Below are 27,652 nucleotides of genomic sequence, written 5' to 3'. Positions count from 1 at the left end.
CAAATGGGGGGTCGTGAGATGTCTTCCAGAATGTTTTTTTTTTTTGTAAGTTATCTGAAAATAGTACATTTTACCCATTATAGTAAAAAATATGGACAAAAATAGTAGCTAAACTTGAAATAAAAGCTTGAAAATATAAAGTACAATGAGTTTTCTGCCTTTCTTTTTGCCAGATGACTCCTAAGTTTAGTGAACAGTGAATTACCAAAAGCATCAGTAGCAGCAGGTAATTCATAACAGCACAGGAAACACAGCCACATGCTCATATAGGTAGGCAGGGTCACTTTCTGCAGACCAGCTAAATGAAGCCACATTAAATCACTTTGAGGGACAGTGGGGTCCCGAGTCTTTGGCACCTATATTTTGGGGGTCACAGGCTGAAAAGTTTGGGAACCCCTGTATTAGAGGACAGTATACTGTGTACATGTCCTATGGCTAAAGGCATGTACACGGTATACTCCTTTTTAGGTGAAAACCTTTGGGAAGTGACCGATAGGCAGGAAAAAAAGGCTCTTACATGTGTGGCATGGTGGGTTGATGGTCGGGTAGTATGATTTGGTGTCAAAACATTTTTCAGTCAAATTATTTTTTTTTGCTTTAATCCCTGAGTATAGCAGAAAGTTCCTGAAGTCCACATTAAGGCCCAGTCCCAAGTCACTGTATGCACACAGCTGCAATTGTCCTCTAATGTCACATTCAGGTTGGGAAGCTCAAACACCACCATCAAAAGGACAATGTAATTCCCTTGTGTATACACATTAAATATAAAAAAAATTCAGACAATGGATTGCAAAGATCCGAAGAGACATCGGTCAGACTTAAATGAAATGGAGGAGCAAATCAGGTGCCGCCAATAAGAGGTTGGTGACTGCTGGAGAGACAGTTGGCCACTGAACAGGTGGCATCCGTGGCAGAAAAGGTTATCGGCCAACAGACCAGGTTGCAGATAACATAGCCCTGGCAAAGCAAGCAATAATCTTTATTAACTAAGGGTGTGTATTTTTTGTGTACATGGGTTGAAGTCAATGAACTATAAAAAGACCTCTGTGTCTGCTTTGGTAGAAGCTTAAAATGTTAACCATTTAAACAAGTCAAGACACCATTTTTGTCTTTTCATATGAATGGCACGGAACATTTATTGTTCCACTTATGCCTGTGTAACAAAACATTGTTTCTAGTTCTACTGCTACAATTTTGATCCCCCTTTGTCCATCCTCAGTCCACAATGGAAAGTTGTAGTAGGCTCAGCATAAATAAGTTGTTTTAAGGAGTCATTAAGACACATTATTACCCAGCTCTCTTACTGATCTTCCGGCTGTGTAAGAGGCTTGATTCTGATTGTCAAAACCCCTTGACAACGGTTATTAACTTTCACTAAGGCAAAAGGAGGAGGGGGGTTCCTTGGAGATAAGGATTTGACCTCAGACAAGTGAACAGCACCAAGAATAGAGGCGCTGCTTGATCCAAAAATACCTGAAGTGGATTTTTTTTGTCTTTTGGGCGCATGAGCAAGTAACAGAAGCCTTTAGAGACTCAGGACACGCTAGGGGGATGACAAATCTTGTCCGCTCTGGGAAGGCATCCTGATCGTCAACAAGGCAGTTGCCACTGCAACCTGAACCTGGTTGGGCTGCAGCAACAAAGAAGAAATGTACAGATACAGTAAAGAAGAAAAGACAAACAACAAAGAATGAAAGCATCATGTCAACTGTTTTACTTTTTTTAAGAAAAGGAATTATTTGATTTACTAATGGAGTTTGGATCCTTTAATTTTTGAAACTCTTTTAGGTATTAGAATAATCTCATTCAACTCACTACACTTGAGTTAGGAAGCTTCATGTGAAGTTCTTACCAATTATAATTTCCAACACAGCCTAATGAGCAAACACTCATTTCCATGATTCAAGTCTCATCTTTCACTGTGCTTCACTTTCAAGAACTTTTTTTTACTTCTCTGAACACACATTATTCTATATTATTGTACTTGTGTCTTTGTCCGTCTTTGCATTACAAAAAATAAAAACATACCTGAAACAGGATGTGATAACATGAGCCTACACCCTATGACACTATAGACTACATGTGCTGTATGAATGATGTTTTTGGTTCTCAGTTACCAAAAACAATTGCCTATTTACTCATGCTCATCCCCCTAGGTTTGTTGCACTCACATTTTATTTCTCATCTGTGATTAGTGAGATTTTGGTTATTAACAGCTGGTGTGTATTTAAGGGGAGGGAGCTGGAAGCAGGCTATAATAAATATCCATGGGATGGACATCAGAAGACAGACAAGACCTTCACAGTGACAAGACCTTCACAGTGACAAGACCTTCACAGTGACAAGACCTGCACAGTGACAAGACCTGCACAGTGACAAGACCTGCACAGTGACAAGACCTTCACAGTGACAAGACATCACCAAACTTTCAAGAGTAAGATGGACAGATGCAGATGCTGCGAGTATAACTTTTGTTCCAATCATCAGGTTATTGTTTGGGTTTATCTCCTATGGGAGAAAAAAAGCCTCACAATTAATAGTTATATTCTTGATGTATTTTATTTTTTAACCCATTTATATAGATTGACAAACTAATTCCAACCTCAGAGGTGTTTGATTTGTTAGTACATTACAGTGTATATTTTTAATGCTGGTTTTTATATTTTTAAGCTATAATTATCAAAATATTGCAAAATGAAAGCATTTCAGTTAGAAAAGGACCAGATATTGAGTCTTGGGGAATCCCACACATCATGTTGGTCCGTTCGGATGTAAAACGGCCAATGCAGCAAAGTAAATCATCGTCCTCTATGTTTGAGTTTCTCCACATTAGCCCTTAATAACTACTAACTACCTAAACACTGTGATGAGAGCCCACGCTTTCACCTTCTGGCTGCCTCCTAAAATCCTTTTATGTTATTTCACTGAAATAAAAAGTCTGCAAAGAAGCCAATAATTGAAACTTAACATATCTGAACATTAAAAGTTTGAATAAATAATACAAGTCATCTGAAATCAACACTTGACTGTAGCCTCCAGAGGGTAGAGAATACAAATAAATATTTTGTTTTTTCAATTGAAGTAGTGTGGTGGAGCTTACAAGTAACAAAGTGCTTCAGACTTATCTCAGTTCCAACCTTACCAGCTCAACATTATAGTGATGGAAATATTAAATGCATTCAAAGAAATCATCATCAGTTATCTCACTGATTGCACTTATCACATGTTTTAATGCCTTCTTTGTTTTTACTCTAAGACCTCTAGAAAACGTTTTAACATACATTAGATATTTATCTACTGTATACTCCCATGTAACCTGTAACATGAGGCCCTGTAGTGACTGTGGAGTGTGCCTTACTCAGAGGTGGGTAGAGTAAACCGAAACAGTACTAAGGTAAAAGTACTGTTACTTTCTAATGATGTTACTCAAGTAGAAGTAAGAGTACTCATAGAAATGAGTACTTGAGTAAGAGTAAATAAGTACCTAAACAAAAACTACTCAAGTAGTGAGTAACTTGTGAGTAGTGTCATATATAAAATTGTACTGTATTGGAAATGCTAATAACAATGTGAATCCTTTAATAAAGTGACATAAATAGGAAAATGCCAAAATGAATGCTGTTAGGCATGGTTTACTTTCAAACATTAAAGAAAGAGGAGCTGCACTGTGCACAAACTAATATACCCGCTTTCATTTTTTAAAACAAGCTGAAACTTCAAACTGTGTCTGAGATGTGATCAGAACTCCAGAACATTAATACTCCAACATTACAATAAAACAATATATCTATGCCTTCCAAACTTTCTTTTTTAACCTTTAACTTATTTTCAGTACATCTTACTTAAAAACCTAACTTGAAAATACTAAAACAACTTGGAAGTGTTTAAAAAGGCCATGAACTCAGTCCTGAAGAATCTCTCTGAGGTGACTGTTGAGCTTCAGAAGCAGCTGTTTTTATTAGCATGCTACCTTCCTGCTCTTATAGGTTAGTTTAGATTACTGTCCAACATTTCTAACATGTTTTTAAGATTTAATATTAACTAGTATGATCATTAGCTTACCTAACTGATAACTCACTATAACATGTTTTTAAGATTTAATATTAACTAGTATGATCATTAGCTTACCTAACTGATAACTAACTATAACATGTTTTTAAGATTTAATGTTAACCAGTATGATCATTAGCTTACCTAACTGATTACTCACCATGACATGCTTTTTAAGATTTAATTGTTCTATAAGCTCAAGATTTCCACCGTATAGAACAAAGTAAGCAGCGCATAATGTGACTGTTTCTCCTCGTCATTTAGAAGTTATGAGAGAGTCCGGATGTTGGGTACAGGGTAAACATGTTCCTCCAAAGGGGACGCAGGTATAACGCAGCATCTCTCCCCAGCTGTAGGTGGAGGAGGGGGCGGAGCTACTTCTCCGTTCATTCAGTGTTGAGGCTATTTATAGCTCTGGATCAGAAGGAGCTGCATGAGAGATCGGCTGAGTATAAAACATATAAAATGAAGAAAAAAAGGAACGGTAAAAGTAGCGACTGGACAGCCCAATGTAACGAAGTAAAAGTACATATTTTTTAACACAAATGTACTTGAGTAGGAGTAAAAAGTACTCTGCAAAACAAAAACTCTCAGAAGTACAATTTTTTGAAAAAACTACTCAAGTACATGTAACGGAGTAAATGTAACTCGTTACTACCCACCTCTGGCCTTACTGTTATACTATTTTTACCATAGCAGTAAGATTTTGTGTTGTTTATTTTTTCTGATGCAAGATGCATACTTTACCATGCACTATACAGTTTATACCGTGTAATATACTTAATGTACTTTAAATGTATGTATATTTAACATGAAGCATTTCTTCATTTCCTTGTTCGTTGTACAATCATACAAAGGCTTTTTCTTCTAAAATATTATTTTGACCTTTAAAGTTGTGGTTTCTTTTTCAAATGTCTGTCTTTCATTTCCCCACAGACACTTCAGAGCTGAGGATCGTGCTCATTGGGAAGGTTGAACCCCACGATGCGGAATCTTCAGTCATGAACATCCTTCTGAGAAGTTCAAAAATTAAGAACTCTGCAACTGAGAAGGACAAAATGTACAACCCTGACACAGAAAAGTGTCAAATAATCACCAAAGGACAGAAAATAGTCGTCCTCCGCACTCCAGGTCTGTGTGACCCAAGCAAACCAAACAAGGAAGTGATGCAAGAGATCAACAATATTGTGTCAAAGGTTGCTCCCCATGTGTTCCTGCTTGTGCTACCTCTGGGGAAGTTCACAACGGAATCACAGAGCATGGTGGAGCTCTTCAAGACCACCTTTGTTGAAAGTGTAAATCAGAACACGATGGTTGTTTTCACAGGAGGAGAACTTGGTGAAATGACCATAGAGCAGTTCATTGGCAAAGAAAATGGCAAACTCAAAAAGTTTGTCAATGATGATTGCCAGGGGAGATGCCACTTTCTTCACAGTGAGAATAATCAGTCTCAGGTCAGTGAGCTTTTGGAGAAAATCCAGGACATGGTGAAGAAAAATAAAGGAAACGTCTATGTAGAGGAACAGGCACTAAGGAGAAGAATCACTTTGTCGGTGAATGGCTCTAGTGTTGCCGGAGCAGCTGTGGGTGGAGTAATGTCTCACTTTGTTGCGTCCCCGATCAGCATCGCAGGAGGACTCGGAGTGGGAGCAGTGGTTGGAGGAGTGGTTGGACTTGTTTGGATAGTTGCAGTAGAAAGAAGAAAGAAACAAGGATGTGTCTTGCAGTGAATTCTAATTTTGCTCATGAGCAAGGATAGGAGTTTGGCTTAAGACGATAGGTTATAGGTTCAAGGTTCTTCAACTGAAACTATATTCTGTATTACACTGACTTATTTCTTTAACACTAGAGATCGACAAATTACACTGAAAATCCAAAGTCTGTTTTACTCGGGCTAACCACACAGTTTTAATCAAATGTGTCATAGCTTGTTCTAAACTCAGAATGTAATGTGATGGATGATGTCCAAAGTTTTGAACATCACCTGTGCTGTGAAGTGCTTCACTTAGCCTGACGGTTTGGAAGTTTTAAACTGTGATTTGCATATTCGAGAGTCAGGAAGAGAGGAGAGTAACTAAGAAATAAAGTGACACTAAGTAAAAAGATATTACATCTCCATCTGATACCAAGCAACAGTGTGTTTAAATTGACCATTTAATTTAATCACTATCAATCTTGAACTAAGACTTTAAAGCATCATACTGGGACTATAAACTGTCACAAGAATATCACACATGAAGCTTTAGGATAAGAGCCCACAACAGTACTCTGCTAAAATGTTTTAAATATTAGCGCTGTGTACCAAAACGTTATATTCTCTTTTGGAATATTATGTGCCGTAGTGTCTGTATTTGATTCAACACATCAGAACCAAAGTGCACAGATATTTTTTTTTCATGGAGATCTCCTGGAGTTTATTTCTCACACCTTACAGAAAACAGCCCATCATTAAGAGATTAACCTGGTGTTGCTTTGTTTTTTTTATTTGTAAGCTCCAAAATTTGCACTCTTTTTGGAACACACTGGAATAAAGCCCCCAAATGAAAATTCATCCACAGATCACTACTGTTATGATTTTATATTAGCCTCTGTACAAGGAGCACCTGCTCCACCAACTCGGCTTAATCGGAGTCCAGTTTTCTGAGTTCCGTTATTCATAGGCAAATGCTTACAAATTTGAGTAATTGCGATTTAGGGGTTCCTAAACAACAAATGACCTGTTTGCCTTAAAACGCTTGCATTTATGTTGCTCTCCCTCATCTCTAGACTCAAACCAGTTTGTAACACCATTTTTCAGAAACCATGATAGACTAAATTGTTCCAAAGGTTTAATCTTAATCAGAATTCTTTGGAAATCCACTTTTTTTCTATTAAAGGATCAGGTGATCCATCTTTCTGGCTGGCTTTTCAAATAAAGACCAGATTGGATCAATTTGGTCCAGATACAGACTTTTAAAGATAATCAAATCTTGAATCCTTCTCACTGTAAACATAAAGTCCACACAGTCCCAGTAACTAGCTTCAAAGTTGTTGGGTTTTTTTTGATCAGGCTGCACCAGTAAGACAGGAAAAGATGGTACTTTTGTAAATATACATTTTTGATTTATTTCTGAATTATATTTCACAGTTTATATTTACACAGTTTATAATCAGTGGGACATATATGATTATGCTAAGCTAACAAACAATGTTTATTAAATTAGTATATAGTTGTCATGCAATGCTTTATACATTTGGTTTGCTGTGTTATTTTGGTGACTCTATATTGTTAACAGTTCTATTATTTCAGTGTGTCTATACTCCAAGTATTGCAATCAGCATGCCAATTTTAGTTTTTGAGCTAAAGCTAGAATCTGTTTGGCTTTAAGTTCCTGAAGCCAAACAAATGAATGTGTCATAGAAACACTGATTCATTTTATGGTATTTAATTTGTGTCAATCAGCTTTATTCAGATTTTTGAAGAATAAGACAAACAATCTGTGTCAAGATATGAAATGTTAAGCAGGGTAAACATGGTGGTGCAATGTTTTCTGGAAACAGAAGGTGCAGTCTTTAACACTGTATCCTCTTCTCTCATGTTTTTTTATGGTTGAATAAGTTTGGGAATACTTCAGGTGTGTTGTTAAGTTTTGATGAAGGGTTTCATATATGTGTAGATTTCATATCTACTGCTAGGGGTATAATCTATGGTCTCTTGAATGGTTTTGAATATTGACTATGATGATCTGTAGATCAAATAATGTGATATATTTTGAAACATGCTGATTGTTTACTCTGATCAACATTCTGTCAGAGCTCTGAGTGACATCTTTCATTAAAGTTGACTGCCTCATCATTCCGCCTCCATGTGTTTATCTTGTCTGTATCTTTCTCCTGACCGTATCTCTGTGTATCTAGTGTCTTAATGTGGCGGTGACATTGAACATGTACTTCTTCACAGTGCTCAGTGGTTGGATGATGTAGTGTCTCTGGCTGGAGCAGATCGGGTAGCTAAAGAGTGTATCCAACTCATGCAAACTTTTCAGATAACTTAGTTTAATATTGAGTAGTTGGACAAAAATCAAAGTATATTACGTATAATAGCATAGAAGAAAAAAATTAAAAATAACTTCAGGGTTTGGGAAACCAAAAAACTATTTTGTTTTTCAACTCCTTGATGTTCCCAAATAATTAAGAACACAATTTTTCCTTGTCTATACATATACTCTAGTCATCCTCCAGCCTAGCACCCTTGAAAATGTTGAAGCAAATAATAATCTGCATTGTTTCTGTAGCTTAGCTACTTCGAAAACAAAGCTTTTATGAGGCAATATGGATTTGTGCTGACGTGACAACAGGAGTGTTTTACATAGGTATGCCATTCCCACTCCTCCACTTTCTACTTTGTAATAAGATAAGATATTACTTGATTGATCCCCGGGGGGAAATTCGTTTTTTGCAGCAACCCAGACATAAGTACAATCCATAACATGTTTAAATAAGTAAAAATAAAAAAGATAAATAAAGACACAATACAAATGTTAGATATATAAAAATGTTACACATTATGAAACGGTAGAAATTACAGGCAGTATTAAAGAGTGGTCAGCGTCTGTGGCCTCCATTGCTGTTTAAACAAGAAGAAACATTTGGCTTGGGACAAGCGTAGTTCTTCTAAAGCGCTTGTCAATTTTGTTGTTTTTCTGCCTTTGCAAGTCTGCATCCTCCCCCTTCAGACTATACTTAAGCAGCCAATCAGCACAGTCTAGCTGTATAATATTGCTGCCTTCTCAGATTAGTGCAAGGATAATGAGGTAATGAGAGGCTGCAGAGGCAGGATTTATGATGTTTTTTCCAACTTAACTCGAAACAATGTTATAAGACCACTAAGACATGTAGTAAACAGCTAAAAAAAACATTATATGGGGCCTTTACCTACCCATCTGACCTTTGGGTGGAGCCTATTTATAGTCATTTTATCTCATTCACAGGTGCTATGTGAGCCAACATCTTTTTAAAAAATTTGCTTTAAAACGTTTTATGGTAAATGTGACAAAAATTACATAAATGGAATTGAAGTGGAACATCAACCGTGAAATGATACAAATTTTGGCAGTCATTGGTGTCGGAATGACGCATTCAGTTTTGTTTTGTTTAGGTGGCGTTTTATGGGGATCTAGACAGGTTTTGGAGCAACATATGCTGCTATCCAAACAATACCCTTTCTTACGGAAGACCTTACATATTTCGGCAAGAAAATGACAAACCACATTCTGCACATTACAACAGCAACTGGTGCTTAGCTGTCCTCACCAATTTAAAATGGTTAGGCAATCATGAAACAATGCCCTGAATGTTTTCAATTGCAAACCATCAACATCTGATCTGATCACTGATCAATTCACCAATTTCAGGCCCTTTCCCCCTGTCTACCGAGACAGTGCCTGAATGCACCATGGCAATTCACATAGAGGGGGGGTGGCATGACTGGAGCACTGGCTGGTGGGTGCTCAGATGGGTGGGGGAGGGAGTAGGGCCAGAATCAAACCTATTAAAAAACAGATTCAGTTCATTGGCCCTCTCCTGGTCCCCAGCTTCAGAGCTCCTGCCATGGTCTTTGCTGTGGCCTGAGATGTTTTTCAGGCCTCTCCAGACCTCCCTCGCGTTGTTCTGCTGTAACTGTTCCTATATCCTCGTCCTGTAGTGGGCTTTTCCCTCCCTGATCTTCTTCTTGAGCTCTTTCTGAAACCTCCTCAGCTCCTCTCTGCCCCCAGCTCTAAAAACCCTCTTCTTCTCCAGCAGCAGGGCTTTCAGCTCAGGAGTCCCCCAGGGTTTGTTGTTGGAGTAACACCGTACCTTCCTGGTGGATACAGTGTTCTCAACATAAAAGTTTATGTAGTCCGTGATGCAGTGGGTCAGACTGTCGATGTCCTCTCCATGTGGGTCACACAGAACTTCCCAGTCTGTGGTTTCAAAGCAGTCCTGCAGCGCTTCAGTGGCCTCCTTAGACCACTTCTTTACATACCTGATGGTGGGGGGTTGTTTCTTCACCATAGGTATGTAAATGGGCTGCAGTCTCACCAGGTTGTGGTCTGAGCGGCCCAGTGGGGGGAGGGGTGAAGAGCTGTATGCATTCTTGGTGTTTGCATACAGTAAGTCCAAAATTGTATTGTCCCTTGTGTAGCAGTCCACATACTGTGTGAATGTGGGCAGCGTGGCAGACAGAGTGGCATGATTAAAGTCTCCAGAGATGAGGATGAGGGGCTGGGGATGCGATGTTTGCAGCTGGGAGACCACACTGTGGATGTGTTCACAGGCTGCAGCAGCATCAGCCGACGGGGGGATGTAGACAGTAATCACAATGACCTGTGAAAACTCCCTCGGTTGATAATATGGCCGAGTGCTGACCGCTAAAAGTTTGACATCTTTAGTGCAGCGCTGCTCTTTAACACTGATGTGCCCAGGGTTGCACCTTCTCTCATTCACATACATCGCTATCCCTCCCTTCTTCTTACCGCCGTCTCTCACGCTCCGGTCCGCTCTGACGAGATGGAAACCGTCCAAAGTTACGAGGGAGTCGGATGCAAGATCGTGTAGCCACGTCTCCGTAAAGTGCATCATTCTGCACTCCCGATACTCCCTCTGCAGCCGGGTGAGCGCCTCCAGCTCCTCCATCTTATTAGAGAGGGACCTCACGTTCCCCATAATTAGAGACGGTACGCAGGGTTTGTACCGTCTTTTCTTCTCCTGACACTTCACTCCGGCTCTGCATCCTCTTTTCCTCCTCCGAAGTTCCGGGGGGATGTCATGTTTCTCCTCTGGGAATAACCTGGGCTGGCACAGCGCTATCAGCTGTTCCCGGGAGTAAACAATGGAGCCGTGGCTGAACGGGTCTCCAGATGTGTGAAACGCTCCAAAGAAGAGAAAAAAGAAAAGAAGTGCTCCCACCAGTTGAGGATCCATTATATGGATCGTTGTTAAAAAGAAAGTAAACGAAAAAAAGCTCAAAAAGTATAAAAAACAATACATCATCTGATACATTAATTTTACTGTCATGAAGCTTTTACATTTTTAGATTTGGTTGTCATGAAATAAATATGATGATTGTGGTTAATACTCAATCAGGACCATTCACGTCAAAGATAATTATTATTTGCATGGGATAAATGATATTTTGTGATATGGCTCTGTTCTGACAGCTCCCTGCCCTTCCAAAGCCAAGGAAGGGAGAGCAGCAGCACGACCCTTGGGATGAAGAACAGAGCAGACATCTGTGACAATATGGCCGATAGATGGCATGCATGGGTTGTTGGTATGGAGTGAGCCACATACTTTGGCAAAGAGGGTCTGTGTGATGACAGCAGCAGAGTCTCCTGATGGAGAAGGAGCATGCTTGTAATGATGGCAATTCTGATATTTCACCAATAAAAAAAACACACAGATATTCTAATTTTTCTTATTATTATATTTGTGAAATTATGTTTCTCTGTCATTATTACAAATTACAACATTCAGGGTTCCCACTCTTTTCCAGAGATACTTTTCCAGGACATTTCCAGTGATGATCAAGCTGGTATGACAGTCTAAATTTAGTTCCTAATTTAGTTCCTAAATAGTCTAATATGTTCCTCTTAGTAGAGGTCTGCATTGAAAGACATGTATTCTATGGTTATCAATAAAATAATCTCTTAAATGCTTAAAAAGTACTGCAAATTGATTATAGAATAATGCAACCACAGATGTACAGCACTTCACTTTATAAGTGCAACCAAGTAACAATGATGGGCAACTCTCATCTCAGCTTTTTCTTTTCACAAAAAATATAAAATGAGCTAAGAAAAAAACAATAGCTAGCAAATGAATCTGGAAGCTGCCTTACTGAAATAATTAAATAATAATAACAATAATAATAATCAGAGGATCAGTGCATACATTGACCTAAATAGAACTGAATGACAAAAATGACCACAAATGTTTCTCAACTCAACTAAAACTCAAAATATACATGCTTCATCATGATATTCATCCTGCTAAGTGGTTGATATAAAACAAAGCAAATGTCACCTTCAAATAAATATGTTTATTTGAGTTACCGTAAACTAGTGTTAATTTTGGTGGCTATTTTAGATTTACTCTTTAGATGAAAATGCCTGTTAGTTTTAGTCACATTTCAGTCTTTTCAGCCCTTTTTAGTCTTAGTCTAGTTTTAGTCGACGAAAACTCAAAACATTTTAGTCTAGTTTTAGTTGGCAAAAACTCAAAAAGTGTTAGTCTAGTTTAAGTCAGATTTTAGTCTTTGATTTTTGCCAAAACATTTTCTCTCTTTAAAATAATTCATGTAGTCAATCAGATATCAGTATCAGGGTTACCAAGTGTTTAAATAGTCAATATTTCACTCTTTTAACACTTTTGTGTAATATCTTAAGTTAAATGATTTAGCCTGCTAAAAAGTAAAAAGAAAACATTCTTGATGTGACCACTATGAAGATATTTTGATTCTCTTGATTCAAATAAAAATGCCATGGACACAATATAAGGGTCCCTGAATGCACCTCACAGCGACAGAGGCACTGGACAGTCAGTTCACGACACTCTGAAATGCATCTGCATCTTTGATGAATAGTAGTTGATCAAAACTTACTAAATGTGTCTGCTGTATCGCCAAACTGGAGTAAATCAAGCTGTAGACAGGAGCTTTTTATGGTTATATCGGCAACAACGTCAAATATTAAACAGACGTCCCCCGGTTGTGTCTTTGTCAATAATGCACACCTGGGATAAAAATCCTCAATGAAGATGAGACAGATGCATGGAGGTGAGGAGAGCTGGTTCACACAGCACACCTGCTGCAGGTAGTGATCAAGCTAACACTGAGCCCCTCAGATAATAACTTAGCCTGTCACAGGAAGTCATCATTTTTATCTTTAGAAATTAGACACACAGCGAGGGAAACATGGATTTTGAATGTCCAACGATCCGCTACTAATGTTTTCGTCTCATCATCGTCTCGTCAACGAAGTCAAAACATATTTTCGTCTTAGTTTTTATTATCAGTGATGCAGTTTAGCGCGTCTTAGTCTCGTTTTCGTCATGAAAAAATAGTCGCTGATGAACATATTTCGTCATAATTTTCGTTAACGAAATTGACACTACCGTAAACTCTGGAAAAATCGCACCGGTATAAAGACACACTCTGTATTTGAAGATCTCTCAGAGATTTAAAAAAAAAGTTTAAACTGTCTTGTGATCAGTGATGTCAACAACGTGCAGTTTCTGTGTCGCTCTTTTTGTTCAGTTTGTTTTCACTATAATGAGTTTGCACTCCTACTAGCTACAGTACGGTAATTGAGCTCTCAGCCTGCGGGAAAAGTTGTGAGGCACAGACCGCTGAGCCTGACTCTGCTGGTCACTCTTTAAAGGTGACATATTACGCTTTTTTCCATCAAAATATATTGGTCTAAGAGGTCCCCAAACATGTCTTTAAAGTTTATGCTCATAAAAACACTTTGAAATCAGATTTTGGCATGCCTGAAAAACCCTCTTCTTCAGCCCTCCTCAGAATGGTCGGTTTTCTCTCTGACCACACCCCCTCTGGAAGTGGATGTGCCTCAGCTCTCCACCTCGTTTATCTAATGTTTACATGTTGGCTGAATATACACGGCTGCTCACAGACCCGCGTTACTTCAACCCTCTTGGTACACAGCTACAGCTACGCTGTTTGTGTGTGTTTGTATGTATGAAAGCTTAACCTTAACTTTAATTTCTTTATCCAATTATATTTAATTGAGCTCCACTAAGGCAGTGCCAAATAATTTTGTTTTATAACTTTTACAATGACAAACATGTTCAACATAAACTTAAACAAACATTCAACAACATTTTGTGTCAGTCCTGTGAGCTAAATAACAGGAACCAGATGAATCAAGAGTCTTGGAAGTTTGGAGCACATTCTTGCTGACCTTTTTGGCAACAACTGTCACAAAATCTGTCAAAGGGAATCATTAATGTGTTCTGGCCTGAAATATGTTTTTAAATGGGCGTCAAAATAATGGCTTGATAGGTCTCAGTTCAAGGGATGATCTGAATTTCTCAGAAAACATGTGAGAGTGAGCCAGGGTTTGAGCCCCCAGACATCCATAGGTGGGGTTTAAACAAAACTGCTCTTTAGAAAGAGAAGTTTAGCTATTGGTTGATTGCTGGTAAAAGCTGAATCTGCCATTAAGTGAGGAAAATCTTCTAATTGGGTGCTTAATAAATAAGCATAAATGAATAGGTGAGACTTAAGAAACAGTAAATGAAAATAAGGCCCACCAGCAATCTGCAGGTTGGAAAGTTGTACATGATAAAGTTCGAGGCATTGTATTTTAGTTCTGGACTCTAAAGACCTTAGTAACTATTATTGAACTAGCACCAACAGGCGGTCTTCCAGGAGTTATTTTACTACACTTCTCCAGGATGTACCCTTTAAATCCTTCCTTCATAATCAGCTGGTAACTGTATATTCACTGCCTAGAACAAGCTCATCTTTAACAGCATATCAGCTGACAAGCATTTTATGTCAGATTTAAGTTACAAGCTTTTCTTCTTTCCAACCTCTGCTGATGTCATGTTTTAATCCTTTTTCAGGTTAATTGATGGTTTGCTATATATATATATATCGTAAAAATTAAACTACCCCCCCCCCCCATGTAGCAATAAAGGGAGGCTTCATTTCTGAAATGTAAGCTTTGTGTACAGATGCAGTTTGGTTTTTTTTAAATCAATCAATTTTAGATTCTGTCTCTTTGCTTTCACTGAGGCTAAATAAAGTGTTCCGGTTCAGACAAGTTTGTACATACATCAAGCATTTAATCTGAATTTAACCATTCTACATGTGAAGAGCTGTTCTGGCTGCTGAATGTGTTGAAGATAGCAGAAGAAAGTGTTCTCTATGTCTGTTCCATTTGTGAACAAACACTGTCCTTTCTGCATCATTGCACATAACTTGTTAGAAATTAAAAAAATAAAAATAAAACATGTTTCCTTTCTTGCACCTGTGACTTTGGTTGTCTGTAAATGCAGATAACATAGGTGATGGCTAAAGCTAAAGTTGTATATTCCCCTGTTTTTTCCCCCTTGATTTATATTTGACTTATAGCAACACAGATGAATCAGTCACAAGCAGACTTTGTCTCTCCCTGCAGGACAACTAGTCTAATTCTGGTTTGCAGGAGCAAAGCAAGTTATCACATCAACTAAACAGATCTCAGGCAGAAAGATTTAAGGATAAACTATCAGCAGGAGTGAGATCAAGACAGCACTCATCTTTGCAGAAAAGTCATGCAGGAATGATAAATAATGTGCACAATCATTTTTCCTCACAGTTCAAGGAATATCAATGAAGGTCTAATCCAACAGACGCTGCAGCAGGAGGAGAGGCTGCGAGTAATTACGATCCCAGCACTCAGATAAATGTCTAAAGTCACTGAGATTATTGACAGAGAATTGAGAAGACCTTTCGAAAGCAGGCTGTGAATTGATAAAAGGCGTGTGTGTTGGGAGATGTAGGTCAGAAATACAGCCTTGTAAATGGTAAAATGTGAGACTTTGGTTGTTCTCAAGCACTGGACTCTAATTATAATAGAGTATAATTTCATGTACTTGGACCTGTTTTACTCTGCACATTACATCTGTTGCATATCAATCAATCAGACTATTTGTAAAGAACCTTTATTAAAAGTGCTGTTACTAAAAATAATAATGGTAGTAAATAAAAAGAATAAATAAAAACTAAAAAAAAGGGGAAGAAGTCCCCACCCCCAAACTCACTCCACAATGCGATACTTCAATTACAATAAATATTGATATTGAGAATTTGCTGTTCTTGAAAAAACTTGATTTGGATTGACTGATCTGTATATCAACGGATTTATGTTTACTGTAATTTGTTTATTTTGATCAAAATATACAGTATATTTATGTTGTACAGCTTATTGTGTCAGTTTCATACAGTGTGTTATATAGGGAGAGCTTAGATCCATGTTCTCCCATATTAATCTCATAAAATGTATGCTGTCGAGCTGTTATGGCAGCTGGACATATGACTAACTGAAAATTTGTGTGTTAAGACATAAAAATATCAAATTATTGTGTATATTCATAAAAAGAAAGATATTGATTCTTGCATTAAAGAGTTGCACCATGTTGCCTTTGCAGCTTGCTCAAAATTATGAGTATTAAAAACAAAACATAAGAAAAGAACGTCACCTTGCAAACCTTCGAAGACCGAATTAACATTTTACAGTGCTCTGTATTTAATAATTCATGCATGAAGGGGTAAATATGGGCCAATATGACTTGTGACTTTTCTTCACTTCTCAGATAATTCCTCAAGGAGGGATATATAGAGGCTGATGAGTCATTGGAGAATGAACAGTTAGATCCTATAATGAATCACTGTGATCATTTTTCATGTAAGCTTGTAAAACAGTTCTTCTGATCAATGTCATCATGAGGTATTATTCACATAATCTCCAAAATAGCCGGTGAAAGGCACCAATATCTATTTAATTAAACATTATTTTCAGATTTTGTTTCTTTGTTTCACCCAAAGTTGTGACACATTCAAGTTTTTTCTTAGCCACCCACTGTTACATCATTTCATGTCCATTACTTTCTTTTGTTGTGTCCCCTCAAATACAGCGAAGCATCATACTGAGAAGGTGAAAAATTAGTTTATCATGCAATCCACCTTTACCAAATCAGCATGGATATTTGGTATCAATGAATGCATCTCTTATTAACACAATTCTGTATAATGAGCCCTCCTAGTCTTGGTATATTCTGACTCTAACACTTATGACTTATACTTACTCTATAGCTTCCATACTACACTATTACTACTGTAACAAAAAGGTAAAGGTCTGAATCTTCCTTCAACAAGGTTTTGAGGCCTGATCTTCTGCCTGCTTGTCTTTTAGGGTCTCCAGGCTGTCTAATGAATCTCATGATGGATGTCCACAGGGCTGATTTTTGTCTTGCACAGTAAATGTTGAGACATTTCTATAGCCAGATGATTCTGTAAACAGTCACAGCACAAATTTAAACCGTTTAACCTTGTCTCACCATGACGTGTTCTCCTGACTCAGCCAGCACAGCAGGACTGTGCTGCTCTGAGTCACCACAAGATGGCAGTGTGCAATCATACTTCACCAGCACATCCACTGCAGTGCAGAAGAGCTGCAACTGTGCAGCAAAGCATGAGAGGAATGAGATCGTCTCACATGTTGATGCACTGAGGAGGCATCAGCTGCAATCAGAATTGACTGATAATCCTCCTCTAGTGTATGAAGCATGTTGAACATATGATTCTTTGTATTAAGGTTACACACACAGATGTTCATTACATCAAGGTTCATCGCTGTAATGAGACTGCTTGAGTCAATTATAAAGCTGCAATTACAAGCAACTTAATGAATGGAGGAGACTACAGGATTGATTTATTGATTGACTTATTGGTTGATTGATTTAGATTGTAGATAGTGTTTCAGACAGTAAAATCATACCACTGACTTCTAAGTATGATTATCAAAGCATACTTTTAGCACCACAGGCACTGCAAAAATTCTCTGCTGAAAATGCTTCTTTGGATGTTTTTACTGGTGCATTTTGGAAATTAGATGTACAACTTCAACAAAATGCCATGTTTTGTGATATAAAGAAATGATGCCAAGATAAATCATGTCAGAACTTTTTCCACCTTTAATGTAACCTATAACGTGAACAATTCAATTGATTTTTTTTTTTTTTAAATCTTTTAGGGGGAAGAATACAAAATTTAAAAAAAATAATTATGTGGTTGCATAAGTGTACACACCCTCTTATAACTGGGGATGTGGCTGTGTTCAGAATTAACCAATCACATTCAAACTCCAGACAAATAGTAGTCAGTACACGCCTGTCATAATTTAAAGTGACTTTGATTAATCCCAAATGTAGTTCAGCTGTTCTAGGAGGATTTTCCTGACATTTCCTGAGTTGCATCTTACAGCAGAAGCCATGGTCCACAGAGAGCTTCCAAAGCAGCAGAAGGATCTCATTGTTGAAAAATATCAGTCAGGAGAAGGGTACAAATACTATTCCAAGGCATTAGTTATACCATGGAACACAGTGAAGACAGTCATCATCAAGTGGAGAAAATATGGCACAACAGTGACATTACAAAGAACTGGACATCCCTCCAAAACTGATGAAAAGAAGAGAAGAAAACTGGTCAGGGAGGCTTCCAAGAGGCCTACAGCAACATTAAAGGAGCTGCAGGGATTTCTGACTAGTACTGGCTGTGTACTACATGTGACAACATCTTTCATATTCTTCATATGTTTTGGCTATGGGTAGGGTTGCAAGACGGAAGACTTTTCTTATGAAGAAAAACATCCAAGCCTTGCAAATGTTTTCCAAAACATACATGAAGTCTCCCAAAAGCATGTGGTAAATGTTTTATGGTCTGATGAAACCAAGGTTGAACTTTTTGGCCATAATTCCAAAAGGTATGTTTGTCATAAAAACAACACTGCACATCACATAAAGAACACCATACCCACAGAGAAGTATGGTGTATGCAGCATCATGCTTTGGGGATGGCTCTCTTCAGCTGGAACCGGGGCCCTAGTCAAGGTGGAGGGAAGTAACAACAAACCAAAGCACACATCCAAATCAACAAAAGCATGGCTTCACCAGAAGAAGATTAAAGTTTTGGAATGGCCCAGCCAGAGCCCAGACCTGAATCCAGTCTGGTATCTGTGGGGTGATCTGAAGAGGGCTGTGCACAGGGGATGCCCTCACTATCTGATGGATTTGGAGCTTTTTTGTAAAGAAGAATGGGCAACTATTGCCACGTCAAGATGTGCCACGCTAATTATGTCCTACAAAACAAAACAGAGTGCTGTAATAAAATCAAAAGGTGCTTCAAACAATTATTATCATCATTAAACCTGCTTCCACTGTTATTCCAGAAGAAACATGGGTCAAATTATGAAACATTAAATACAGATAGCCTACATTTTTCTCAAACACGGTTTCAGTCATGATAGTTAGTTCTTCTCATGCTGATTTTTTTCAGAAGTTTAGTTTGAATTATGGCAAAATTCCACCCGATCTGACTGCGTCTCTTATCTGACTCTGATTACAGACGAGAAAGCACGGAGACAGACCGTACAAGGATCTGGTGGAAGTCTGATGGGAGTCATTGAACTTTCCAAAGCCATTAGTGTTTGCTTTAATTTAACATATTAATCTGTTCTGCTGTGATCTGTAGCCACTTGAGGGCTCATCAACGTTTTATCGGCAAGTTAAATACGTATTTTGGTTAGCGTTGCGGGTGTGATGTCAGTCCTGCGACTGTTCCGGTGACTTGTGCGCATGCCTTTAGCTCCAACAGCTAGAATGTCGGCATCCATAGCATCACCGTTTGGCTCTTGCAAAGTCGCTCACATCTTTACACCTGCACATTTTTCCAGCTTCCAACACCTCAACACACACCCAACCACCCTAACTGATAGGTGTCATTGTAACAATTCATGATTTTTTTACAAAGCCATGGGTGGTCATGTATGGCTGGTGAGTTCAAGTAATATTCATATCCAGACTACCTGAGATCACTCAGAGATTTCCAACAGACAAAAAATAAAAACCATGAACAATTAACTACAAAGACCTACAAGTGTCCTGTGCATGTGAGTCTCAGCTGCAACAGTGTTGCAGTGAGTGTTACAGCTGTGTGTGCTTACATTTCACAATACACAAACAAAACTTTACATATATTAATAAAATACCTTCTTTTGTATCTATTTTTTTCTAGATATGTGGTTTCAAAACCACCATTCTTGCAGAGTAAATTAATCCTGTTAACATTTCTTAGGGATTCAGATCAGATGAATCATGATGACATTTACTAAATAGGGGGAAACTATTAAATTACAATTCTGACAGGTTGCTTTGAAAATGACTCTGCCCACCTAATTTATTGGCTGCTGGGTGTTAATACAACTGAGAACAAATTTACACATTTAAAATTAAATCTTGCAAAACAAAAACTGCACAGAAGTCAAGAATGAGGTGCTGAATAACTGCTCTGCAATGCGCTAGCTCAGACTAATGTTACACGCCTCTCACGACCCAATCTGTGTCAATCAGATCTGCTCGTGATAGACAAGCAGGACCTGTGGGACCAATGCCCTGCAGACTGTATTTCAATCAAACCTTTTAATCACTAGTCATTCAGCTCACCATGTTTAACACACTCCCCAGCTCCTCATAACAGATATACTTCCTCTTAGGCAAAGCACTCTGTAAACTGTAGTCTGAGGACGCCCAGGGGATACATCAGGAGCTCTTGAATGGTCCCTTCAAAGTAAGACAGAAATAACATTTGACTTTACTCTAGGATGATGTGTATACATGTTGAAGCTAGTTTAAAACTTGCAATAATATCTTCAAATGTAAGGATCTCTTACCTGAAGATTCAAATATTCACCATGTCTTTAAAATCACAGGACAGTTCAAACATGGATCACTTGAGATAGTAAAATGGCTCCAGGAAGAACACATAGCTGAGGGCCAAGTGCTGCTGTGCAAATAACACAGAACTGTCAACACAGACCTTTTTCACAGCAGATAATTTGACTGAGCACAGGTGTTGCTAATCTCATTAATGACGCCTTGGATCCATTCAGGTGTTCCAGTAAGCCCTGACGCTGTGACAGTGAGCTAGCAGCATGCAGAACACCAGGACCTGAAACTGAAGCTGCGAGAGAGTAGGGTAAGTAAGCCATCATTCATTTCATTATCAAAACTTATGAATGAATAGACCGGTACTTATTTTGCACTAATTTCAAGTCAACATGATGTTATTGCTTAAAGAACACAATAGTAACATTTTCCACTATTACCAGTGGACGAATGGACGGAGCTAAGTATGGATTGTCGCCCAGTAAAGGTCCATGTGCTACACTCACATCTTGGCCCATCCATTGGGTTGCATTAGCCATGTGTAAGTTCTAACATAGCCTAATTAATGACAACATTTACACACTACTAACAGTCTAGTGGTCAAATTCCTGGTTGTTACACATTGTTTTGAAAGGTGAAATTAGGATGAGAAGGAGCAGAAGACTTTACGGGACATTTTGTGTCATAAACACACTACATAGACTGCTACCTTGAGAAATGTTTGATGACTGTTCTTTTGTTTTTCTTTAGGGGAGATACAGAGGTTTAGCAACCTGTTGGCACACGACATGACACAGATTACAAAAAAGGGGCCTCCTTTGCTACAAGTATGTCTTCCATTAAGACATTTCTTGATTGGATCATTTTAAAACTCATGCAGCTTATGTTAACTCAATGCATAAATCGACTGTGTAGAACAGTAAAAGTCGCATTACAAAGTTGTCAACACTAAAGAGTTATAACTCCTTAATTTGTGCCAATTTGACAGAGAAGGCCATCATTGCGTTTTTTATTGATACAATTTCATTACTCCATATTAAATAATCATAAATTATATGGTTTCATCACTTTGTGTGACTTTTATTTTACAGTTTAATTTCTAAAGTCGTTTCTCATTAAAATGCTATGTCATATTTAAATACATTTTAATTGCTGGTCGTCCATTAACATCAGTAAACAGAGGCTTATTATTACCGTTAGTCTGTTCAGAGGCAAGAATGTCAAAGAGTCAACACTCTAACAAACACAGTGTTAAGAAGGTGCTTATATTAATTTGCTACAGATATGAGTAATTTTTGCAAAAATAGTTTTGTTAGTTTGGATGTTACACTTGAGCAGTTAAGATAAACCTTGCGTCTCTTTGGTGAATGATGCTACTATCAATCTGCTTTAATATAAATCAAGATCAAAGAAAGCCAAATGGTGGAATACAATTGTCCCTGAGTCTTAGTAAGATATTTTAGCATTAACAGTGGCTCCTAATGTTTGTCTTCGCGTTATTTGATAGTGAATTATTTTAATCGTCAATCAGCCACCAAGTCAAATAATACTTTAAGAAAGCCACTCACGAACTAGTTAAACTTTAGCAAAGTATAACTTTATCTAGTGCTATTTTAAACATATTTTTAAGCACTGCTTGTAGGTGCCAAATGGAACTGAAAGCCTTCCCTCTACCATTACTAATGTATGTATGATGCATCACATTTCCTCAACCTAATAGTTTTATAGTACAGAAAAGGTGGTCTCTACTTCTCTATTGTTGTGTTGTCAAGTGAAATAATGTTAAAATTCACTACAATACAATACAAAACTATAAATCCAGGTCCACCTCTAGCAGTTTTGGAGCCCTTGGTGAGATCATGATTTGGTTCACTATTTCAAGTACCAATGCTTCCCCACAGCCATGGAGTTAAGTTACAACATAATTCCTAATGATGGATTAATAGTTTCATGTACCTCCATGGCAGGTGTAAATCATAAACTCTAACTTTATTGTCCTAGAACATAATAACAACAATCCATCACAGACCTAGTTTATTGAGTTAGTACTGTGATTGTATTCTCTCAAACTAAAATGTAGTGGGAAGGCACGAAGGGGTCTTTTTTAAAAGGCATAAACTAGACCCGAGTCAGAAATCAGGGGATGTAGTTACTACATACATGTACTACCAGCCTCCCTTCTCTTTTTGTAGAATAACTTGAGTTCTTTCTTTTCCTAGCTGCACCTGAACACCCCATCATGATTCTGTCCTGTGTTGGGCAGTGTGTTGGGCAAGTGAGAGAGTGAGAGCAGTGAATATGAGAAGAGCAGAGGGGAAGGTTGGAGGGGAAGTTTAAAATCTGGCAGAGGATTTATATTTAACATCACGTTCGAGGCTAAACTCAAAACATTTGGGGCTCAAGCCAGTGCAAGAACTTGGTGCTCAAGGCAAATGCCTGTGTCACCTGTGCCTCAAGCTGGCCTTGCTAAAACCACTCAGATGAACAGCTGCGAGTATATTCTGAATTATTGTTAGAGGGGAACTGTAGAACTGGGCATACCTTGGACGCCTGTTGCATGCATGTTGTGTAAAAGAAAAGAGAGAGAAAACACCCGCTGTCATAACATTAGGTTTCAACATGTGAAAGTTATTGCAATGTTTTTTGTCCACCACAGAGGAAAATATCCTACTCAAAGTCAAAATAGTTTGTCATTTACAACTATTTAGATTGAATAACAATAGTGAAATCATCAGTCAACCTAAAGAGAACAAAACTGCCTACAAACTAACCTCAGCAGATGTTAGAGAAGAGAAGGAAAAGCTACTAATGTAATCCTGACATTAAATGCTTGTCAGCTAATGTGCTGTTAAAGATTAGCTTGTTGTAGGCAGTGATTTTATGCCAGTAAAGATAGTTACCTGCTGATCCTGAAGCAAGGATTTAGATGCTACATCCTGGAAAACATAATCCTTTTAATTTCTGTATTTCTTACACATCAAATCCAACACTGACACTAACAACAGCAGGAGGTTCATACTTTAAGTCTTATTCCAAAGGATTAGATTATATTCCAGTTGGTTTCGCATGAATTCAATCCCCAGAATGCCAACATTACCTGCACTTGATACACCGTGAAAGTTTTTTTTTCCTTTTTATAACAAGTATTCCTTTCTCAGTTCACAATAACAAGATGGGCTGTTCATCTAGTTTTTCACCTGATGATAATAAAAAAAAATTTAAAGGCTAGAATTCAATTCACTCTGGAGTTGCCTTGTCCAGACTGTCACCTGTCAGCGGACCTTATTTCAATATGAGGAATGTAAAACACATCAAATACCTGAAAGATATGGCAACTATATATAGGTCTTAAGCTAATAGGAACACTTCAACTGTTGAGTTATGTTATCAGCCTTACACTGCAAAAATCTTAGGTTTCCTCATATCATGTAGAGCTAATGTAGATATAACCAGGTTACTGCATGTAATGATGATGAAGTGGTTTCATTGTCTCTGCTGTGGTTATCGCTTCGCCTTCAGCCGTTCAGTTACACACAATCAAACACAACAGTGATATCAGATGAGTCTGTTTAGCACAAAACCTTATCAATCATAGCTCCCCGCTCATCGCCAGGTGCACCTGCAGAACATGAACAAACTTTTTTCATCTGCACACACTCACATGCAAACAAACACACACACCTGCCTTTACCCCCTCCCCCGACAACCGTCTGTGAGATCACAGCACAATTGCAGCGTTTAGCCTTTTTTGAGAGCCCCCTGTGCTGGGCGAGCTGCAGTGATCCCTAATCTGCCCCAAGATCTGTGTTTCTCCCCTTGGCCTGTGAGCACCGTGTAATTGGGCTCAAATTGGAAGCAGGATCTGAGCTTGTTTATATAACATGCATTTTGTGTGATAGTGTGCTGTCTGGTCTGTCCGTCTCTTTACTCTGCATCAAATGCCTGTGATGCTTAAAGGAGGTAGGATGGTCCAGATCTTTAATGGTGGACAAATGATTCATTGTAGGTAGAGTATCAAAAAACAGCTGAATTTGAAGCAGTTAGGTTTTGCCTTGTCAGGCAGCTTTGATTCAGCAGCTGGTGTGTCTCTCCCTCCCCTCTGCATGTTCATCTTCCTCTTTAGTTGGATTTTATGTCAAAAGTTATTTTAGTTGAGTTTCTACGACCTGGCTCTGGATTTCAAACTCGTGTTCACGCTCTTGTTAAGCCTGTTTCTCTTGGTGTGTCTCTGCCGCTCTGTCTGCCTGTATTCTTTTGTGTCTGACCTCAGAGATCTCACTGAGAGCCCATGATGAGTCATAGCTCAGACTAGAGCCGCAGCATCTCAGCAGGGAGTCGGGGAATACAGAGCAGCTCGGGCGTTTTACCAATACTCACAGATACAAACATTTGCACAGACAGAGGAGACAGTTTCATTTGTAACGTGACAGATTCACATGTCCTCACATACACTATGCATATGAGGACTATGGCAATCAAAATTTGTATATGTTTGTATATTTTTTTGACTGGCCTAACTACTTCTAAAGTCCAGGACCATATACAAATATAATCTAGTCAACAATGTTCCGAAAATATGACCAAAACACAGCTTGACTAGTGCAGTTTATTCACCAACAAATACTGCTAGTACCATGCAGTACAAAATATTTATCTTAACATTTACATGGGATCAATATGGATATACCATACTATATTATTACCACACAATAAGCCTCATTCAACAACATCTACGTTTTTTTCTTAAATCAGTTCTTAAGAGGGTTTCTCACTGAAGTTTACTGCTGCTTCATGAACCTGTTCTTAAACCTCAGAAGTTTTTACACCTGTGTTCTTAAATCGGTGAATGCCACGTCCTCATAAGTTTGAAACTAAGTTTTTCCATATTTGCACAGAACGCCCCTCCAGCGCCCAAATAAGAGCAGGAGACTGTCGTACCACGTGCACACACAGAAGTGAGACGTGATCATAAAGAGAAGTAGAGACATCAGGGATGCACAAATTGAATTATAAACATATTACACAGTGCTCCAATTAAAAATATGCTTGCAGTTCTGAAATGGAGGTTCTGGAGGTGAAGCACAAACCAGCTGATTTATTAGTAGCCCCAAGAGTGGATACAAAATAAAAACTAAACAGATGTACTCAATGATATCACTCACTCAAAGAAGGCCAGCTTCAGAAACATTACACTGAAGCCTTCCACCCCTCACATATACAGTAGACCAACACACTACCTATGAAACTTTCTTACCTGGGTATTGAAGTAGTTAGTTATGCCATCTTATTCAGGAATCATCTGAATGTGTATCCCTCTTTTAGGCAAACTTGTTCTCACATCTGCACAGTTTTCAGTAGCAAGGATCATCATGTAAATATGATAAAATAACAACAGTGAGTATTCCTGTTTCCTTTATTTTGTAAAGATGTGATGTTGTGTTTCATGAGGATTTATGTTACAAATATTTATTTATACAACAATTGTACAATGTCAGAATTGGCTCAAAGATTTAAAATATAAGAGTGCAGACCAGTGTTGCAGAGGTGTAGAGCAGGAGTATAATCAACAAGACTTGCTTACGCTCGAAGCAGGTTAAATGTATCTAAGAAATCATAACCAAAAGAGGATTTAATTGTTGGTACCTGATAAACTAAACCTTCTGTTTCATTTGGCTAAAGTGAAAGTGTGAGGCTGCCATCTATTAGCATTGCTAGATTTACCATACATTGGAAAATCAACAAATGGAGCGCCGCCTGCAAGGTAGTTCAGGCTGACAACTCGAGCTGCCCTCAGTCATACTGACACGTTATCATCCTCCCTATCAGCTGATCTCAACATCCTCATTTGGCGGTCTATTTAAGCTGCATGTCTCCCCGTCTCTGTCTCTGCCTCTACTTTGCAAGTGCTCCTGCTGTCCTGCTCAGTGCTGTGTGCAAACTTGTAATATCTTTAGATTGCGATATGCGTCTTACTTTTCTTCGTGTACGTTGCCGTGTTTGCCGTCTCCGTTCGGGGATCGAGTCTCATTCCTCGACTGCAGAAGGGGTTCTGTTCTTAAAGACCGGGCTCCAGCTGTGGGGCTCCCTCTGGCATGGAGTGGCTCGCCGGAGCACACGCTGTAGCTCCCGCATGACCATCCAACAGCTTGCCGAGTGGCGTGCACCAGATTTTTGGGGGTGATCTACTCGCGGAGCATTCCTGTTCCACTGATCTCCCTCGGTCCGTCCATTGTGTCGCTACATCCACAGGTATACACCCGGCGAGGAAGCGTCACTCTGCCGGTTGCTCCGAGCGCGCCTAGAGGAAGTTCTGGGCCCTCCGGACCCGGTCAATCTACGGACTCCTGCTGGTATCCGCTCTTCATGAGATGAGGTCTGCTCTGCCATGAATGCCAGGACGGATTCCATGGAAGCAACGCGATGTCCCACGTCTACAATCACAACCATAGATCACAACATGCCGGTGCCATCCACTTCCGCGTCACTCTGGTACCTGCCATAGACGGTACCTGCTCCTCTGCGCATGACGTCACATCCCAAAGGACCCTGGGAAATGCAGTCCAGCTCCGTCTACTGCCTCTGTTTCTGCCTCCTTCTGCGGTGATCCCTGATTCAATTAGGAATCAGATCTTAGCAGGTATAATTTCGTCTTTTGCTTTACCCAGGATAATTCACTGCAATTGATGTGAAAGCGGTCTCCTTGATATTGTTCCATATGTGATGCATATTGGTATGAATTAATTGTCTTTGCTCTTATTGACAGGCCATGGCATTAATCGGGTGTAGCTCTGTTGTGCAGTACTGAGCCAGCTGATGAGTGATTTGCTTTTATCATTATCTGGAAATGAATAAATAAATAAATAAATAAATAAATAAATAACCGATAATGATTGCCGGTTTGGTGCAAGGTTTTCTAGTGGGTCTTGCTGGCTCCAAAGGGACGCATGTATCCAGGACTGTGCAATCAGCTCTCATAGAGCCAGTGGTTGTAGTCCAGCTCTGGCTAGGGGGGTTGTGAAGGCTACATAATGGGTTGTTGTCAAGCTCCCCTTTTCTATCTTCAGAGTAAGTCCCATCGGCGTAGCTACCAGGAAGTATTCTCGTAAAATACACCTTATCATGGATCTGTCAGCCC

At 38.8% G+C, this 27,652-nt stretch overlaps 3 long non-coding RNA genes across 4 annotated transcripts in view; 1 reads left to right on the top strand and 2 right to left on the bottom strand.

Annotated features, from left to right (window-relative positions):
• The window catches only part of LOC117811056, a 36,678-nt gene extending 15,885 nt beyond the window's left edge, over positions 1-20,793 (bottom strand). The window contains exons 1-3 of one of the 2 annotated variants that reach the window (XR_004630921.1): positions 20,523-20,754; positions 20,296-20,412; positions 11,116-11,402 (exon numbers count right to left, since the gene is read on the bottom strand). This is a non-coding gene — a long non-coding RNA (uncharacterized LOC117811056). Of the gene's footprint in view, positions 1-11,115; positions 11,403-20,295; positions 20,413-20,522 lie in introns of those variants that run through there. The other variant, XR_004630920.1, reaches the window with a different exon arrangement.
• LOC117811057 lies at positions 20,715-21,544 on the top strand. Its single transcript, XR_004630922.1, has 3 exons — positions 20,715-20,827; positions 20,961-21,058; positions 21,268-21,544. It is a non-coding gene; the product is annotated as an uncharacterized LOC117811057 (long non-coding RNA).
• A 3,565-nt stretch (positions 21,545-25,109) lies between these two features.
• Positions 25,110-27,284, bottom strand: LOC117811058. Its single transcript, XR_004630923.1, has 2 exons — positions 26,491-27,284; positions 25,110-25,857 (listed from the first exon to the last, which is right to left on the bottom strand). It is a non-coding gene; the product is annotated as an uncharacterized LOC117811058 (long non-coding RNA).
• Between the last annotated feature and the right edge of the window lie 368 nt (positions 27,285-27,652).

This window comes from Notolabrus celidotus, chromosome 4 (assembly GCF_009762535.1).
Source record: "Notolabrus celidotus isolate fNotCel1 chromosome 4, fNotCel1.pri, whole genome shotgun sequence".
In the NCBI taxonomy this organism is placed as follows: Eukaryota; Metazoa; Chordata; class Actinopteri; order Labriformes; family Labridae; genus Notolabrus; species Notolabrus celidotus.
This window is presented reverse-complemented; position numbering and strand designations above follow the sequence as displayed.